Source organism: Pelodiscus sinensis, chromosome 14 (assembly GCF_049634645.1).
Source record: "Pelodiscus sinensis isolate JC-2024 chromosome 14, ASM4963464v1, whole genome shotgun sequence".
In the NCBI taxonomy this organism is placed as follows: domain Eukaryota; kingdom Metazoa; phylum Chordata; order Testudines; family Trionychidae; genus Pelodiscus; species Pelodiscus sinensis.
Window position 1 is genome coordinate 25,067,681 of NC_134724.1, and position 19,326 is coordinate 25,087,006.

General features: G+C 42.9%; 1 long non-coding RNA gene across 10 annotated transcripts in view; it reads right to left on the reverse strand.

Moving 5' to 3' along the window:
* LOC112545051 (uncharacterized) overlaps positions 1 to 19,326 on the reverse strand; it is a 68,472-nt gene that overhangs the window by 41,914 nt on the left and 7,232 nt on the right. For all 10 annotated transcript variants that reach the window (XR_012895770.1, XR_012895766.1, XR_012895767.1 and 7 more), the window contains exons 2-3: positions 11,963 to 12,098; positions 7,577 to 7,661 (exon numbers count right to left, since the gene is read on the reverse strand). This is a non-coding gene — a long non-coding RNA (uncharacterized LOC112545051). The remainder of the gene's footprint in view (positions 1 to 7,576; positions 7,662 to 11,962; positions 12,099 to 19,326) is intronic.

The window sequence follows — 19,326 nt, forward strand, 5'->3', positions numbered from 1 at the left end:
TCTTCTGGTCGACCTTTTCACTTGCTGTGGATATTTTTTAAATTCTGTTAGTTGGTATATTGTTTTATGCAGAGAACAAATATAAATGACACTGAAGACAAGACTTGAGACACAATGAAGACACAAGCCAGCGTAAAAAATGGTAAGTTAAATGTTCATAAATGCTCTCTTCAATGAGATATCCATTAATTTTGGGGGGATAATATGAAGAACTAGAATTTAGGCTCTAACTACCATTAAAACACTGAAACAAAGTGTGTGTGTGTGTGTGTGTGTGTGTGTAATATGCCGACTGGGATCCTGATTATATAGAATATTTTAATGCTTTTATAGAAGACATATTTCAGATCTTATTTTGTTTTGGGGTTTGGTTTGGACTGGTGCATGTGTCTTCACATTGTACCAAGTAGAATTAATACGCTATTCTTTAGACACAGTGAATTTAGTGTCTTTTTTGTGACAATGGATGGAAAAAAATATGAGGATTTGCTGATGATGACTATTTAGATTTACTGTTGTGAAAAAAAGTAGGGATGAAAAATCCAAGAAGCACAGGTATTATTTCAATATGAGGAATTGCCCAAATATGAAGAAGTACAAATGTAAAGTCTTTGTTCTTAACAGAAAGTTTTGTCACATCATAACTTTAAAAATATGAATCATAAAGAAGAGTTCGGTGCTTGTGTGAACCTGTAAATGCCAAATTTTTGAAAAGTACTTTTTTTTGCATGTCTCTTTACAATGTGTTGTATGTATTACATACTACACTACAAGTGGCTTTGTGTTGGGCTTCTGCAGAGAGCTTACTATCATCAATAATATTTTGGTGGCAGTCTAATTGGTACTCTTGCCTCTTAAATTTTAAGGATTTTATTGTACTACAGGGCTTTGGCTTGGTTTGACTAAGCAGATTTCACCTCTAAAATTTACATGGAATTATGATTTTTAAAAAAAAGAATCAATTTTTTTAATTCTTGAAAGGGATTTTGATTCATGATTCTGATTAGATATGAAAATATTGCTTTTTTTGTGTCCAAAGGGATGTTTGTAATTGGAGAGCTATGAGCTTTCTATTGTCATATTAAAGGCAGTTCTAGTGTTTTCATGACACTGTCTTGTGTATCTCTTTCCCCTGAAAGCTTTTCCTAAGGCAATCATAACTGGATATACAGAATGAAATGGTGAAATGAGACAGCAGGCAATGAGAGCTCTCAGGGTCTAATCTTGAGATAGCAAAGGATGATTCCCCTGAGTCAAGGTCTTGCTGAAGTCCATGGGAGTTGGATTGGGTCACAGAAAAGGGCTCTTGTCTTTAAAATTCACTGTTTCGAGGAGAGGCGAGTTATTCTATAAAAGCATAATGAAAGTGTTGGTATCCCAGAGCAGTCGAAAACAGCAGTGTTTTTCAAAATGCCTTAATATCTTGTTAAACTTGTAGTGTATCCCTGAGGTAAAATTGCATTTCAAACAATCCCTTCAGGTGATTGTTACAATCGGTGCAGATAATCTTGCAACTGTCCGGGGCAGAAGAAAAACCCATTGCCAGAACTACAAATAATTTACATAACCCAATTTAAAGCTCTAACAAAATGTTCCAGTGCTAAGAGGATTGTTATACGGTAATTAACATGTGAGAGGAAAATGCATTCTGAAGGGCAGGAACACTCAAAAGATAGATTAGATCTCTAGGAAAGACAAAAATTAGCTTTTAAATATTTTCCTCTGCCAAATTTTCAAGTTGGCGTTCCCCAGACGCTTACATAAGTGGAGCTTTATCTCTGCAAAGGGGAGAGACAGGTGTCAACGTTTCAGATCTGCACCTTGGAAGAAATAGTAATGAACTGGGAATCGAGGCTACGTTTTGCCACCCCTGGCAATGTAAACAAAATGATCTGTTTAAAAACAGCACACTGCACATGATGCTGAAGTATTCCTGAGCGCTGACAGCTCAGGCCGGTTCAACAAGACATTAGGAACAGTAGTTTGTGTTTTGTTGGTGTTGATTTTTTGTTGTTATTTTTGTTGTTGTGTTGTTTTTTTAAGGCTCCCAAAGCACTTCATATACACCTTTAGTGAGCAACACCACTAAAATGCAGCCAGCTGGTACACAGCTCATGCAACAGTGTACATAGGAAGGGGGAGGGAGGAGTTCTAGCTGAGGGCACTGTGCCATGGGATCCCTCATTTTGGACTGCTATGAAATAAATGGATTTACATGTGCAATAAGATGTGAGTAAAGATTTCTTCTGGAGTAAACTTTGGGGCACCCCGTCTATCTAGCTCAAAATGACAAAGGGCTGAATCGACCCTGCTAGGACGAGAGGCTACTCGAAACAATCTGCTACCCTAGACAAAGCTTTCCTAGGTCACACCCCTCGTCCTAGATCTATTGCAGCAGATTTGGCCCTGCTATCCTTCTGTCTGGAGGGGCAGCAGGGCCATATGTGAGTGAGTGGTGTTGCAGCTTCGCAGATGGGTCTGCAGTGCCACTCGAGTTTGGCCCAGCCACCCCAATGTCAGGAAAGGGCCTCTGGGCCAAATCTGTCATCTCAGGCAATCGCCCAGAAATCTGCCACCTGAGGTAGCTACCCATTTTCCTTGTAGCTAAAATGGCCTCTGGCTAGAACTGGAACCTTTGGTTCCAGGAAGCCTGCATAATCCAAGGAAGATTATCGGATCCTTGAGGCTTCTCCTTCTGTTGACCAGTGATTTATTTTATGGTGCTGACGTGTTAAAATGCTCTTCTTAGTTCAGTCAAATCTATAAAATATCAGTTATAATCTCAGCATTATGGATAGCTGAACTCCACAAAAGGATGTCTCCAGGATGCTGGAGGGGAGAAAAACCTGTCCTTGACCAGGTGCTCTGGGTTTTTGCAGTCAGGTAATTTTCCACACAGGTTAGTATGGAACTGAAAGAAAGTAAAAAGAAATGACACTAACTAATCAATGCCATGCGAGGCTGGTGTGTCTCATAGAACCAAACTCAGCCAAGAGCTGAGGTGATGTAATCTGAATCATCAATGTAAAAAACTCTAATAAAGGTTTCGTCTGAGCAGAGCCCAAACCACAGCAGTAGGCAGTAAGGTCTGTACAGCAGGAGAGTGTCTGTGTACATGCAAATCAAAACAAGATGCCAGAACTAACTAAGAACTGAAGCCTGGAGAATGGACCAGCCTTCTCCTGGGCATCCTTCTTCTGCCTGTGTCACATCCCATCCCATGTGCAGAGGGAAGGGGAAGCTGGAGTTAAAACCCCATACACAAGGGGCTGAGCCGAGAGCACTCTTGTCCCAGGCTGTTTCACAGCATGAGATGGGCCCACAAGTCAGCCAGCTCTCACAGATCCTTTTAAGTGCATGATCCACTTTTTCCACTCTGATCTTGCAAGGGAGCTATCAGCACAAATGTGTGGTCGCAGGGGGAGAGCGCCATCATCGAATCTCTACTTGGGTCCGCACCTGAAGACCACAAAGACACTAGAAAAAGTTATCGCAACTCTAGCTTACTCTGCATATGACCTGGAAGGAGCACGAAGGCACAGAAACAGCCCACTGAACTTCTTAATCGGTTGCAGTGTTAATGTGAAAAGTGTCTTCCTGTCTAAGGGCATGATCTCTTATGGCAGTGTATGGGGAAAAGAGGGCTCTCTTCATCGAGTAGATTTAGATTTTTTTTAAGTACCCTAGAGGAGCAGGAATTGAACTGCCTAAGAAAGGTAATACAGGCCCAAGCCTGTATTAGCTTCTGCTGGGCCAGAGGGGGATACTGTGTGTACCCTACCCTCCCCCACTCACTACATTTAGGGATGAAATGTAGGCTAGGGGATTGGAAGCCAAGCTGGGGAAGGGAGATAATGTATGATGAACCATAGGCAAATGCAGAACACTAGAACTGGAAGGAACCACAAGAGGTCAGTCATCAAGTTCAGTCATCAAGTCCCTTCACAGCAGGACCAAGCACCATCTAGATCATGTGATGCCGGTGGGCGGGGTGGGAGAAACAGGACTGACTGGGCAATAAGACTGGGAGGGAGAGACCAGATTATTGACATTATAACTTGCAGGACAAGAGACTGGGGCTGAGATAAGACACCTTAGGAGTGAAGACTATGATTGGCTAAATGAGGAGAATGGGAGTGGGATGAGGCACCAGGGGTGGAAAAGAAACAGGACTGGGAAGGAGCAGAAAGGGATTATGCTTGAGAGAAAAAGGACAGAAGAGTCTCCCCTCTAGAGTCTGGAATGGAATCCAAGATCCCTGAGTCTCCTCTGCTGTCAGCATGTAAGTGTGAAACCCAGTGTCTCGAGGGCTGGTCAAGAGGCACCACAGAAAAGCTCATCTGGAAATGAATAACTGGGTTTAAATAGTGTAAAGTAAGCAAGGAACAGGGCCACACATTGAACAATGAAAGGAAAACAAAATATTTAAGTGAGAACTGTTCATCTGATGCATGAAATGAGGTAAAAGTAAATAATGCTTGGTCACAGAATGACCAGATTAGGGTGCACAGGCAAATTAATTCCGGCATTTTCTAACCTCTGAGTGCTTGACTTTGTAGCCTTCACGTTCTTTTTTATATTGGGAGATGGGGGAGTTTAAGAGAGAGAGAGAGACTGAGAGATGTATTTTCCTTAATCATCGGTTTTAATCCATTCTGTTTGACATATGGTGGGAGCTGTGCTGAGTGTTGCACATTTGGTCTCCTAATAGTTTACTTACTTCTGTGCTCGCCTGCTCTGTGAAACATTAGAGCAATCAACAGGCGGATAGTCTCTTGTTTGTGGCTGTAAGAAGATTTTAAAAAATCCTATGCCCCTCTTGCTATCATATTTAACTAACGCAGCTACACGAGGTTCCTAGTTTAAACATTCCTTGTCATGTAGCAAAATGTAAACCCTGCCACTGACTTGCAATTGACATATAATGATTGCATTTTTATTGTTTACCAACAAATACTATTGGACCTAGGATCATAAACACAAAGGACAGTGTAGAACTTTGATCTGCAATTGTACACTCGCCGTCCTCAAATTGTTTTACCACAAGCCTATGAATTGCCTTAATTATTTAAACAAACATGTTATCTGCAGCCATAATAATCTCAAACATCTCTGCTAGAAAGAATTTAAACAGTCATTGCAGCTGTGGAAGTGCCAGCTTAACTGGTCTCAGGGAGAAAAACGGTTCCCATCTCACATAACCTTGGTAGGGTTAGGGAAAAAAATCATTTAATGGATAGGTGCATCTTCTGTTGGACCATCTCTTTGCTTGAATTCCATGTGTAGTAACTGGTGTCAATTCACCATCTTGGGCAATTTAACTCCTTATTTTATCTTTTGAGCAGGCAAGAGATCAGGCAGTGGTAATAGGGGCTTTTTATAGCTCTGATAGAGGGTGTGAGACTTCCTTCAGTCTTTATGTCCAGTCCATTCTTTGGCAGGGATGTTAACCGGTAAGTATGAGGCTTTGTCATAAGAACAGATCATTTATAAATGATTGGACAGTATTGGTAAACTTCTGAAAAAAGTGAAATGACTCCAAGGTACATGGATAAAGGAGACCAATGACAGAATCCTTTGTTAAAATAAATGATCATACCTTAGCCTACAACTAGCAACAGAAGGCAGAGTATGATGGCTAGATTGTTGTGATGATGTCCAAGGCCAGCTTGTGATATCATGAGTGCCAATCTTCCTCCTTTTTTATAATATATATAAAATTGATGGGTGAAGGAGGAAGAATGGCTCTCATGACATCACAAGCTGGTTTCGGAACCTAAACTTCAGTACAACAGTTAATTAGAACCCACGAGCACTGAGAACTTAAAAAAGTTGTGTTGCTCTGTGGACTGGAGGCTTCACACACTATGGCTGTGTCTAAACTACAGCCCTTTTTTGATAAAGGGATGTAGATTAGGCACGTCGATATTGGAAATGAAGCCAGGATTTAAATATCTCGCATTTCATTTGCATAATGGTGGCTGCTGCTTTTTTTCGAAATGGGGCTTTTTAAAAAAAACCTGGCAGTTTAGATGGGACATTTTCGACAGAAATGCCATTTCAAAATATCCTGTATGCCTCAAAAAATGGATCTTTTGAAATGGGGCATTTCTGTTGAAAATGCCCCATCTAAACTGCTGGGTTTTTTGTTTTTTTTTTCTCGAAAAAGCCCCGTTTCAGAAAAAAGCAGCAGCCGCCATTATGGAAATGAAGCGCGAGATATTTAAATCTGCACCTAGAATAATACTGTCCAGAATGTATTTCTGAACCTTAAAGACTCTTTTCAGGAAGTCATAGTCAGGCCTGGCCAAAGAGTTTGTGGGGCCCAAGGCAGCATGGCTGAGCTGCACGGCTCCCAGTCTGGGCAGCAAGTGAGTGGCCGGGTGGGCGGGGCCAGGAGCTGGGCAGCGCAGGGCCCTGAATGTGTGAGACCCAAGGCAATCGCCTTGCTCGCCTTGCCAAAAGACCAGGCCTGGTCATAGGGGTGTGCTTCATGAAAGTATTTAGGTTCCTGAGGATCTCTTTTGGTTCTAATGCAATCCACAAAACTCCTACCCAGCCCTGTTCAAATAACTTCTCCTCCTGCAGCAGAGAGGGGAGGACTGAACCTGAGTCTCCTTCACTAGGATAAACACTGTAAGGTGGATACCACCGCCAGTGACACCTCCTCCTCTGTCACTTTGTGTAGGGCAAGGCAAGTTCCCATCTCATTCCTGCAAGTGGTGCCTAAGACATCTGACTTCAGTTCACAGGTGTCTGGTCAAACATAGCTAATCTGATGTAGGTGTCCCTCTGCAGCCTGGACATGGAAGTCTATCTGTGAGAAAATGGAGGGACTTAGGACACGCCCCTATATGTCGGTATCTCCCATTGTCTAACAAGTGACATTGCATTCTAAGGTGCCTGTTTATCCCCATTCATTGCATAGAAGCCTAGGCATCTAACTTGGCTTTATGGATTCTAGATTTTCTAGGTACCTAAAAATTAGGCAGTGTAATGCTCAGCATTGCAACACTGCAGTCCCTTTGTGGAGCCCACCCGGGTCAATAAGCTTTCATAGTGCCCAAATAGGAAGCTGCAGAATAGGCAGGGAAGGGAAGTGGTTATTGCTGCTGGGAAAAGAAACCACTTGAAATGAGGATGGAGTTATTATGAAGCAGCATCTTCAGCACATAGGGTGAAATTCAGGCCCTACTGAAGTCCATGGAAGTCTTGCCATGGGCTTGAGTGGAGCCAGGAGTTTACCTATAATCCAGATATTGCCATTATTTAGAGACAAATCAGAAAATGTTTATTCCTAAAAAACATGATCTTATGCCAAGAAATTCCCTATCCCATATTATAACTGCAGAAGAAAACGAATAGGCAGAAGTGAATCCCTAAAAAGCCTTGATTCTAATACCAAGAGTGACTCTCCTGAAATCAAAGCGGCTACCCTGGTTCAGTGGGAAGAGGATTACAGTGCCTAATCTTCATTCAGCATCATGGAAAACTCTACAGCCCAATTAACCCATCACCATTGGTAGGCAGCAAGTAAGCCAGTTACTGCTGAGGGAGAGTGAAGCAACAAACATACCTCTAGCTAGCTGGTCCCACTCAGTCTTGCTGTATTGTAGAGAGTAGTAGTTAGGAAATGTAGTGAATGATATTGCTGAGAAATCCTGAAATAACATAGAAAATATTAATGAACGTTGGTGAGATGAAATGGGGCCAGAAGGGAAGATGCTGTGATATGAAGTGAAAGTCTTAAGAAACAGGTTGCGTAGTATATACCGAGAAACATAATAAGGAGAATAGATTGTGTCATTGCTGCTCAGTTGCTAATAATAGAGCTGTTTTGAAACTTCTACCTTCTAGCTGCTGAGAATTTTAAAAACCATGCAACACAAAGAGCTGGCTTATGGCCTGACTAAAACAAATGAAGGAGGCTCCAGGGAAATGTGCTTCTGCCTTCCTTATATCCATTAATTGGTGACAAAGTGAAATAAAGGGGGAAATGACCTGACCAACTGGAATACAGATAATAACTATCAATGAGGTAGCAGTGCCCAAGGGCTCCAGTCATGGTCTGGAGCCCTGTTGTGTTTGGTGCCATACTAATATAGTCCCTGCTTAAAGAGCTTATAATTTAATTATGATGATGATGGTTTCTCTGATACATTGCACAGTTACCAAGCTACAATCTACAGGTTCTCAAACAGTCTTTATATAGACAGTAATGACTTTCAGCCATCGTTGGCCAGGGCTGGATTTGAACCAGAGTTCTAGTCAAGGAGGCTTCTGCAATATGTTATAAATCTCCATAGTAATACAGTGTTTAAGACCATTACAGTATAGCAAATTGGCATGGACGTTCTGCTCTCCTAATTTGTTCTGGCAGGAACAGATCTCTGTTTAATCTAAGGCAAAAAACAAGATTCTTTCCAGGGTATATGCTGACTTACATAAACAGTTACTGCAGTGGCTTTTTGACAGTATAATGCCCTTCCCATCCTGGTCCTCCCCCGCCACCCTATCCCCTATTGCTTAACCCTTTAGTTAACAAATAGTAGTTACAAATCTGCAACCTCCGATTGCAGAAGTATGCCACCCTTGGATATTTATATGGGGTGTTACCACTATAAGTTTATTTCCAGGGAGTTCTAATGTTCATGAAAATGACCTGTGGCCAAAACCAAAGCTTTTCTACGATATCCACTGCACCATGAGCTTTATTTACAGATGAGCAGCAGCGGTTTCATCTGCATAGTGCAATAAAAGGGCAATGAAAATGCAGCTGTGCTGAGGAATGTTGCAGCTGTTCCACAGTAGGAAGGTTATTCATTCTTCGGGATCCGTGGTCTCCAACTTTTTTAAGCACAAGATCACTTTTTGAATTGAAGTGCAATCCAGGATCTACCTCAGACCTAAATACCCTGGCCCAGCCTCCTTCAAGTCTCTTCTTTGAGGTCCTGCCTCTATTCACTCCATCATCCCTCTTCCACTGTCCACCTTCTTTTTCACCAGGCAGGGGCAAAGGGTTGGGGCACAGGATCAGGCCTTGGGCTAAAGGATTTGGAGTGGTAGCAGGGATTCGGAGCTAGCTCCATCTAGACACTGCTTACCACAGGTGGCTCCTGACTGTGGTGCAGTGGGGCTAAGAAGGCAGGCTCACCCCTGCCTTGGCCCTGCACCGCTCTTAAAAGCAGCCAGCAAACTCCCTCCATCCCAAGTCCTGTTGTCCCCTCCTCCCATTCTGCCGAGACAGAATACAGGGTGGAACAGGGGCACCTAACATCAGTGTCCACCCTCTCTTCCTGCACTGCACAGCAAGCAGCAGGCTCCTGGCAAGGGGAGGCAGCTCCAAGGCTGCACAGCAGTGGGGGGAGAGGCAGCTGCTGTGCTGCACGTGATAGCCTCTTGGCCAAACCAGTCAAGATGACCTGTCAGAGGCTCCAAGATCTACCAGTAGATTGGGATCTACTGGTTGGTGACCCCTGCTCTAGATAAATAAAGGTATTTATACTATAACCTTAAAAACCTTAATATCAGACACTACAATTATTCTCAAACTGAAACATATTTCAACAATTAGCTACAATTAGCTACTTTTATCACAAACAGCTCTTTGCTATTTGAGCACCTCTCTGCATTCAAATATTTACCTAGGGGATGCCAACATAAATAATGTCTGCACAGTATTATACTGACTTTGCAACTGGAGTGATAGTGCTGTCACTGCTATAACTTGAGAAAGATGCCTTAAACAACTGCTCCAGTATCACTTTGGCAAGCCAAGTGTCAGGTTCTCTTAACTACGTCACTTTTAAGGTTTTTTGACAACAGAGAAAACAAACACGAGGAGTCTTGTGGTGCCTTGAGTATACCAGAGTATTAAAGGGAGGTAAGTTCCATCTTTTGCCTGTCTTATCTGGGTTCTGCTTTAGACAGCTACTCTTCCTGCAGATGCTCATTTTGACCAGGCAGTGAGAAAGCTGGGAGATATCTGGGAGAAAGTTGTCCCATATCTTTGACATAAAGGAGATGTGGAACTGGAAGTGGTCTGCTCCCAGATTGCTTTTCAGCACCTGTTGTCATGTTGGCTCTCCCAGTAACTTCATATTGAATTCTATCATGGGAGAGGAGTGAGCCTTTCTGCTTTACGTGTTTAATGTCATTACATTTTTGCTGTAGTAGCACAAACCCTGATCTCTCAGATCTTGCACAGAAGAGTGTGTTTACTTCTAGAATGCATTCATTTGAAACTTGAGGACTAAACATTTTCTGTTAATGCTTTTAGATACTACATTGTTTTTACTGTTTCACTTCCCAATTGCACATATGAATTGCATTTTCACTGTATTCATCACTTTGCTAATACAGTTTGAACTCCCTCATTCTTACTACTATTTTGCATAGGAAGGGTGGTTTCAGTAATCTCCCAAGCCCTTTTTCTTATTAGAATGCAGATGAAGACAGAAGTACTACTATCTTTTCTTATTCTTAATTCCACCAAATGAGGAGATAATAAAGTGCATCTTCATAATTGCTTCCTTGCCCATCAAGTTGTGCACCGTCCCCACTTGTTTCTGTGGGAGCCCAGTGCAAAAGGCAGCCCTCAAATTAAAGTGCTACACAGTCCTGTATTTTGTCTCAGATTATACAAAACTCAAAAGAATTTTAACTGAATCAGCATTTCAGGAATTGTCCCCAATATACAACTGAAAGCTGAATAAAAATCACTTGCTTTGATAAATGGAGCTTTCCTATCATGGCTAATGACACTTACATAAAATGGTCTTTTCAGACTTTCCAGGGGAAAACTATTTAACTATGAAGAATCTAGAGAGCTGTAACTTAGGAAGTGCATATTTGAGATTAAAAAACCTATTTGTACACATACTAACTGTCTTTACAATGAGGGTACGTCTACACTGTGGACCTATTTCAGGATACCGGAAATATCCTGAAATAGCTATTTCGTGTCTATTGAAGCATCCCATTATTTCTGTATAGATTTCGAAATAACAAGTGGCTTATTCCGACGTCCCGGTAACCCTCGTTCCATGAGGGCTAAGGGGCATTTTGGAATAGCGAGTTATTTCTAAAATCGGTGCTGTGCCAAATCACAACATAAGCTATTTCAAAATACACTCAAAATACGCTATGCAATTATTTTGAGCTAAGGGTGCTGTGTAGACGCACCCTGACCTGTTCCACCAAGCAGAAACACTGCAAAATGGTACCTTGCGGAATGACACTGGAACAGCTTTTATAGTAGGGATGCTAAAAGCCCCTGGACAAAACTGCAAATCCCTGTATATGATCAAAACCTCTTCAAGCCATAGGGGGCTGCCACATCTCCATTCCAATTGCCCTGCTTTGCAGGTAAGATCAGCCAAACTGCAGCGTTCTCAGTTAAACCCCACACTACCTGCCCTGGATGCTGAGTGCTGGCCCTGAGAAGCTGCAAACTGAAACAGCAATTGGCTTTTAAGGGTGACATGTTAGGAATGTGTCATGTGTATAACTGGGCCAAAAAGAGAAGGCAGCAGTTAGACGATATCTGACCACGCTGCCAGGCAGGTCAGTGGAGCTGCACCAGTAAACCTGATCCATACTGCAGATCTCAAATTGCTTCCTCCCATGGGACAAATCAGTAGGGTAGGACAGGGGCCGAGGGCAGAAAACTGTTTGTTCTTGGAGAGTTTCTCCCTACTACTTTTAATTGGGTGGGATTTGTCCTTCCAGCCCTTGTTCCCAATACAGAATAAGTCACAGGGACTGCCCAGAAATCCTGCCCCTCCTCAAGGTCAGATTTTAATGGATTGTAGAAGATCTACAGGAGGCCAAATCCATTGATGAGAAGGGCCTGTACCTCCCCAGGAACTCTATACCTGCACCCATACCCCCTCCACAAGCACATGGTAGCATATACTTAAAAACTTCCTTGCCCCGCCTTCCCAAAAGAGGGACCCCTCACCTTCACTGCAGACTGGGTTCTGTGGGATGGACAACCCAGGACTGTCTTACTTCAGAATCTCTGTGAGGGTGAAGATTGGTTGAAGTGTGTGTCCATTTAGTCCCTGTCTCCTCCCACTGAGCACATCTTGTGTGGCCTGCAGGAATATATGAAGTATAAATTACAGTGGCAGTCTGCTGTTGCTGAGAACACACTATTAAATCATTTATGAATGTTCACTGAAAATGTACCCAATTTCTATCCAAACATTCTGGGACCACTAGGGAAATATGTATAAATTCTAAAAAATATGATTTTTTGAAAAGTTCACTTTAATTATAGAACTGAAACAAAACATTGGCGTTTCCTAGTTACTTTGGAAGAACTGTACAATCTGGATATGTTTTCTTTAGCCAGTTGTGGATCTGAATGAGCGAGGCTATTTACGGCTATATTATGGCCTTTGTGTCACAACTCATGATAGTACAATAATGCATCAGTGTTTGCAGTTTAATCAGTGGTTTGATCTAGCTTCACTTTCACAAGTTACTTTAAACAGCAATGATATAGTCATGTACTTTTAATTGCTGGGCTTATTGGGCTTTTTGGACATGCCTCTTTATTGTACATTTTTAATTATAATGATATTTCCAGATGTATTGGGATGAGATGGCCTACCGCAGCACATGAAATGTGAGCTACAGTATGTACACTTGGATAGACCACTATCGCACGGTAATTTATAGCCATCTACAGGCACTGCAGAAATCTGGAAGCAGAAAACATCTGTAGTGTGGGTTAGTGATTTGCTGGATTTGATATTTATAAATGAGTGTCAAATTTATGGTTGAATTCTGACCATGTCCATCATATTCAGTTGCCCATATGCATGTGAATTGCTAAATTAGAAATACAGATGTTGGAGAGAGGCACGAGAATAATATTTCTGCTTTAGATCCTCTTACATGATTTTTTTCCCCTCTGGCCCCCATCCTCCTGTTCCACAGAGAACTCTGAGAAAAAGATACACCTGTATTACATACCTTCTGTGTTAAGAGGACATGAGGAAAAGCTGATGCTTTATGCTCTTGAAAGATAGAGGAAAATTGGCATTTGCACAGAAATAAATAGGATGTTGCCACCTAGCCTTGCACAGCCCCATCTATGGATGCATTTATCATGCTTATCTCTGGTGTCCAACGATCCATAGGAAGTCATCCTTTCAGCCCTGTGGAGATCCTGCCTCTCTGACCCTCCCAAGCCCACCTAAAAAAAACAGATCTGTGTTTGGCTCAGGTGCAACGCTGCCATTGGTCCCCTTGGGACATGTACATGCTTCCTCCCCATCGGAGGATAGTTAAAGGAACAGAGGGGTGCAACAAACAGTGCTACTTTACATGGAAAATTGCCGTGGGCCTTGACTGGGAGCATGCTGTACAGGGTAAATAGTCCCTTACCGCCATCCTTTATAGACAGCCATGTTCATCAAACTGCATTTTTAACCTGGTCAGGTGAAGTCACAGAGCAAGTGTTACTCATTTGTCCTTTCCGCCTGCTTTTAATGGCAAACATAGTTATGGAGCCAATCTACACCTAGTACAGTAGAAGAGACTGTCGTAGGAGAATAAGATCACGGCCTTTTCTGTTGCTATAGATGAGGAGCATTTTACTCTTGTCCTTAATTCTTTTCAGTCCATAGCTGCAATAAGATAGTGACTGTATAGGTGGGAGGATTCTTATAATATAATAAAAGTCACTTTGGTTTTAGAAAGAATATGGCTGCACCAAGCTTAGGGCCCCAAATCTCTCTCTAATGCAGGTAACCCCCATCTCCACCCCTGAATGTTTTGCTCTGCTGCTGTCTTTAAAAATCCCAATGCTGCATTTTGGGGATTTTACTTAAACATAGGCCTCATCCCCTGTGCAATGGCTAGTACCCTGATTGCTGCATAGTCCTCATTCTCAATGAGGCATAATAACTGCAATTATTCCATTCCTTACCCCCGCTGCCCTTCCAAGCACATGCACCCTATTGGGGCCTGGGAGGAAAGACAAGAACAATCGGTTTATGCATGTGAATGGGGACAGAGTTTTTTCCCTTTCTCTGTCTAATAACTTGGGGGCTCCGGGAGTCCACTGGTCATGGTTTATGCTAAGATTCCATTTGATAAAGGGTTAAATATTTTAACCCACTGTTAGTGCCACAGGGCAACAGGTTGGTTATACCCATTTATAACGCCTACTGTTGTGCTCCTAACTACAACCCATACTGCTCATTTCTGGACCAGGCTTACAATATCTGTTATCATTTGGAATGTTTAGTATCAAGTACGACCAGCTAACAGATGGATTCCATACACATTTTGGGTCACAGGTTCCATGTCGTAGTACAAAGGTCTCAGAATTTCTAAGGTCACCTGTTTTTCCATCCTTACAGGGCCCACAGGAGTGTGTAGTAGGGGAGAAAGAATCCACAAAACCTCGCTGTATTTTCTGTACAGTGTCCTTTGCTCTAGGAAATGCTTATGGGGCTGTAGAACAGGGGTCAAGGCAGGACTCTCAATGCCATAGATCATGGTGGTTCACAAGAAAGGGAACCCCAGCATTAGGGGCTTTCTGCAGGGATACAATTTATACCTTGGTAGCAAGGCTCTTGCTGTAGTTGTTGGTTGGGTCATTGGGTATGCTGAGCAACATGCATGTTCAGGGACTTGGAGAGAGTTAACAGAACATGGAACATGACTCCCAATTGGTTTTCTATACAGAAAGCCACCTACTTTGTAGGCAATGGTGCAATACTGGAATAACTTTGGCTGAGGGGCAGAGCAGAAATTCTCCAAAAATAATGAATCATCAGAGTCCTTTTTGCACTGAGCACCCAGGGATCAATATTGTAGGGGCATGTGACAGGGTGTGCATACCCTGCACTGAAGCAGGTGGGATTAAAACCCTGTGAGTGGAGGAAATCCCGCCCCTCCATCCAGACTGGGCATGCCCCAAATTCTGGGGTAGCATAAAAGGCAGCAATGCAGCTCAGTGTGGTCAGCTCTCTGAAGGAGAAGGACCTTCAGCCAGAGCTCCAGAGATTTACCAGCCAGCGGGAGCCAGAGCCCCAGGAGACGGCTGCCACTCAGCCCCAGAACCACCCCAGGGAGAATCAGCTGCCGGGGAACCAGAAGACTCAGCCACTACATTGGACGTCACCCCACCAGCAAAAGTGACCTAAGGAGGGTGCAGGAGTGGCGTCTCCCACCCAGGTAAACGTGGCATGTTTCAGGTAGATTCCCCGCCAATGGAATGACCGACTGCTCTGCTGTGCACAGGGCCCCGGGCTGGGACCTGGTGGAGTAGGATGGGCCCAGATCCCCCCGCCTGGGTGATTGGTCCCAACCCCCAGCTTATTGAGTTTGGCCACTGGGCTGTACCACCCTGAATTAAAGGGCCATTTCCTACTGACTGTAGTCACTAGACTGAGTTTGCCCTGAACCAAGGACTATCCCTTATGGACCCTGGCTGTCAGGCCACACCTCCCTGATCGAAGAGCTATCCTATTACTTTAACCATTGAGCTGCTCTAACCTAGAGTGCGGGCAGGTTTTCAGAGACTAAGGGAGATTGCCAACGGCCCGGCAGCCGATGGGGCAACATCCACACCCCGGACAACTCTCCCTGCAAGGGACTGGGTGTGCATACAACACAACAGGGTGCTAGGGCAAGAAAGGGCCAGAGCTCTGGAAGAGGAAAGTGGCACACCAGAGGCTCCCTCTGCACCCATGCAGAAAAGATGCACTGGGATATCCCGATGCTTCCCACAAAACTGATGTGTGTGTCAATGTGTGTCCTGCCACCTACTCATGAGTGGGGGGCAGGAGAAAAGTGTTTAGCAGTTGATGAAGAGCATGGCTTGAAACACACACTAAAGTGTTGATGATGTGACTGTAGGGATTGCATTTTTAAAAACTTATAATAAGATGCCACAGCCACACACGGACACATGCAGCAAATTTCCAAGCCTCTGGGAGTCTGATAGTCCCCAGTCCTTCTCCACATACAGACATTGCCTGTTGTGCTCTTAGCAAAAGAAACATTTATAATTTCCAGTGCTTATTCTCTGCCACAAATTAATTTTTGATAGTTCATGGTAATATTCTGGTTCCTGCCACACCTCCTCTATTCCCCACCCCCCAAATGCTTTGCCCTCCTCTTTGCAGGGAACCATTTTTGAGCTGCAGGTCAGTACAAAGTGGCAGCATACCAAGTAGTAGGTTTTAGATTATATAGAATTTGGAAGGAAGCTTAGTAATAAATTGATACATTGTTCAGCACGTAATCCATGGGAGCCTATGGCCCACTGTTCTATGCACTTGAAGTGCTGGCACTGAGTAGGAGAATTACATCAATAGAATTACATGCAAGATACTTCTTTTTATTTTGCAGAAGAGTTAGTTACACATCTGGCTAAGTTTGAGCACTAACACTTGGCTTTATAAATGGAGATTTTGACTCTGCTCAAAGGAGTTTCCAGAATTTCATAGGGAAGAAATAATCCTTCATTAGAGGCTGGCATATGACTGACTGTTCTGAGTTACCTGTCAAAGTGTTAGGGTGTATTTACACAGCAAAGTTATTTCGGAATACCAGCTGTTATTCCGATTTCTGTAAATCTCATTCTGTGAAGAATAATGTCTATTCCAAAATAGCTATTTCAAAATAAGGTGTGTGTAGATGCTCCACCTCTGCTATTTTGAAATAGCCCCTCTCCAGCGCCCCTCATTCTAATTTTTTCCTCCTGGGGCTCTAAATTGAGATAGCATGTCTACATTAGGGAAGCCTGCCTCGGACTAATTTTGAGGCATCCCTGCAGTGTAGACATGCTAAAGGTATTTCAGAATAACTATTCTGGAATAGTTTATTCCAAAATAACTGCAAATTATTGGGTTCTTTTCAAATATGGAGCTGCCATGACCCTGTTCAATTAAATTTGACAGCAGATGTATGCGCAACACCCTTAGCTAGTACTGGTGTAAAATTTTTTGTGTTAGTTTCTGTTCCAATAGGTAATGTGTTAACTGGTGGAAGATGGTGGGGTTTTTTGTTTTGTTTTGTTTTGTTTTAAACATGGGGAATCCCACAGCCTCCACCTTGTTAGTCATGTTATGCTAAGCAGTTCACACAAGGAACAATAACGGGGGGAACTCCACTCTGCCCTGAAGAGTTAGAGTGAAACTGGATTGGTGACAGCTAACAGACTTCTTCCTGTTACAGGTAGAACCAGTACTTAGAGATGCCTCTGATTAACAAGTGAAAATCAGAGTGTTCTTTCTCTCTCTCCCATGATTTATTGTGCATAAATTGTTCTGAGCCACAAAAGCCTCACAAGGAAATCTTCAAAAAGTATTAGTTGTTGCTCTATTTTTGTTTTTAATCTTTCTCCATCGGTTCCTTCTATGTGCAGAGGGAGAGAGAGGCAATGTCACGGTGTGAGAAATGAAAACTGATTTCTGAAGGGGCAGATGCAGATTGATGGACTCAGGGCCAATAGTGAGAACAAGGCTGCAGACCATGATACAGATGTGAAATCTGAGTCAATACAGTTATGTTTGAAGATGGTTTGGCATTTGGGGTTTATTTCTCTCTTCTTGTTTCAAACAAGAAGGGCCTGCCTTCAGGCCTATCCTGATAGTTTCCAGCCATGGCTTTAGTTTAACCACATAGTGACAGAGCTCTGAAACAGTTATGTCAAGGAGCGTTATTGAACTTGGTCCCCATGGGCACTTCTACACAGCAGGGCTAAAGCCGAAATAAGCTATGCAACTTGAGCTACGTCAATTGTGGAGCTTAAGTTGAAATAGCTTATTTCGGCTGTTGGCATTGTCTACACAGCAGGAAGTCCAAGAAAGAGCACTCTTCCTCCAACTTCCCTTACTCCTCATAAAATGAGGGTTACAGGAGTCAGAGTAAGAAGTCCTCTAGCATGACAGTATTTCAACATTATGTTGAAATAACTGCTCGTAGTGTAGACACAGACTAAGTTATTTCAGAATACCACTGCTGTGTAGACATAGTCCATATTAGCTTCTCTGCCAAAACTGTGCTAACCATGTATTCACATCCAAATTGACGATGCTGCCTAAGAATGTCTATGCATTGGCACATAGTGGGAAAGTCTGAGCAGCTATTGTGTAGTGCTTCCATTGGTGCAGAGCATTTGGGATCAGATTTTTCCAAGATGTCCCCTACTCATTATCCAAGACTGGGATTTACCTACAAGTCCCAGAACTCTTTGGTCTCTTTCCATTATGGATCCCTCCTTGGCAAGTCAGGTGGCTTTGTTCTTCAACTTTGGAAGTTAGTTGCTTGACAGTCTTGAAAGCAAAGAGGGGAGAAATGATATTAAACTGTTTAAGATAGTCAAGACAGAAGCAGACTGTGAAGAACTTCAAAAAGATCTCACCAAACTGAGTGAGTGGGCAACAAAATGGCAAATGAAATTTAATGTGTACAAGTGTAAAGTAATGCACATTGGAAAAAATAACCCCAACTATACGTATAGTATGATGGGAGCTAATTTGGCTATGACAAATCAGGAAAGAGATCTTGGCGTTACCGTGGATAGTTCTCTGAAAACTTCCACACAGTGTGCAGAGGCAGTCAAAAGGTGAATAGGATGTTAGGAATTATTAAGAAAGAGATAGAAAATAAGATCCAGAATATCTTACTGCCCCTGTATAAAACTATGGTACGCCCACCTCTTGAATACTGGGTACAGATGTGGTCTCCTCACCTCAAAAAAAATATTTTAGCCTTGGAAAGGGTTCAGAAAAGGGCAACTAAAATGATTAGGGGTTTGGAACGGGTCCCATATGAAGAGAGGCTAAAGCGACTGGGACTTTTCAGTTTAGAAAAGAGGAGACTAAGGGGGGATATGATAGAGGTATATAATATCATGAGTGGTGTGGAGAGGGTGAATAAAGAAAAGTTATTTATTTGTTCCCATAATAGAAGAACTCGAGGACACCAAATGAAATAAATGGGTATCAGGTTTAAAACTAAGAAAAGAAAGTTCTTCTTCACACAGCATGTAGTCAACCTGTGGAACTCCTTGCTAGAGGAGGCTGTGAAGGCTAGGACTATAACTGAGTTTAAAGAGAAGCTAGATAATTTCATGGAGGTTAGGTCCATACAAGGCTATTAGCCAAGGGATAGAAATGGTGTCCCTGGCCTCTGTTTGTCAGAGGCTGGAGATGGATGGCACGAGACAAATTGCTTGACCATTGTCTTTGGTCCACCCCTTCTGGGGCACCTGGTGCTGGCCACTGTCAGCAGACAGGCTACTGGGGTATATGGACCTTTGGTCTGACTCAGTATGGCCATTCTTATGTTCTT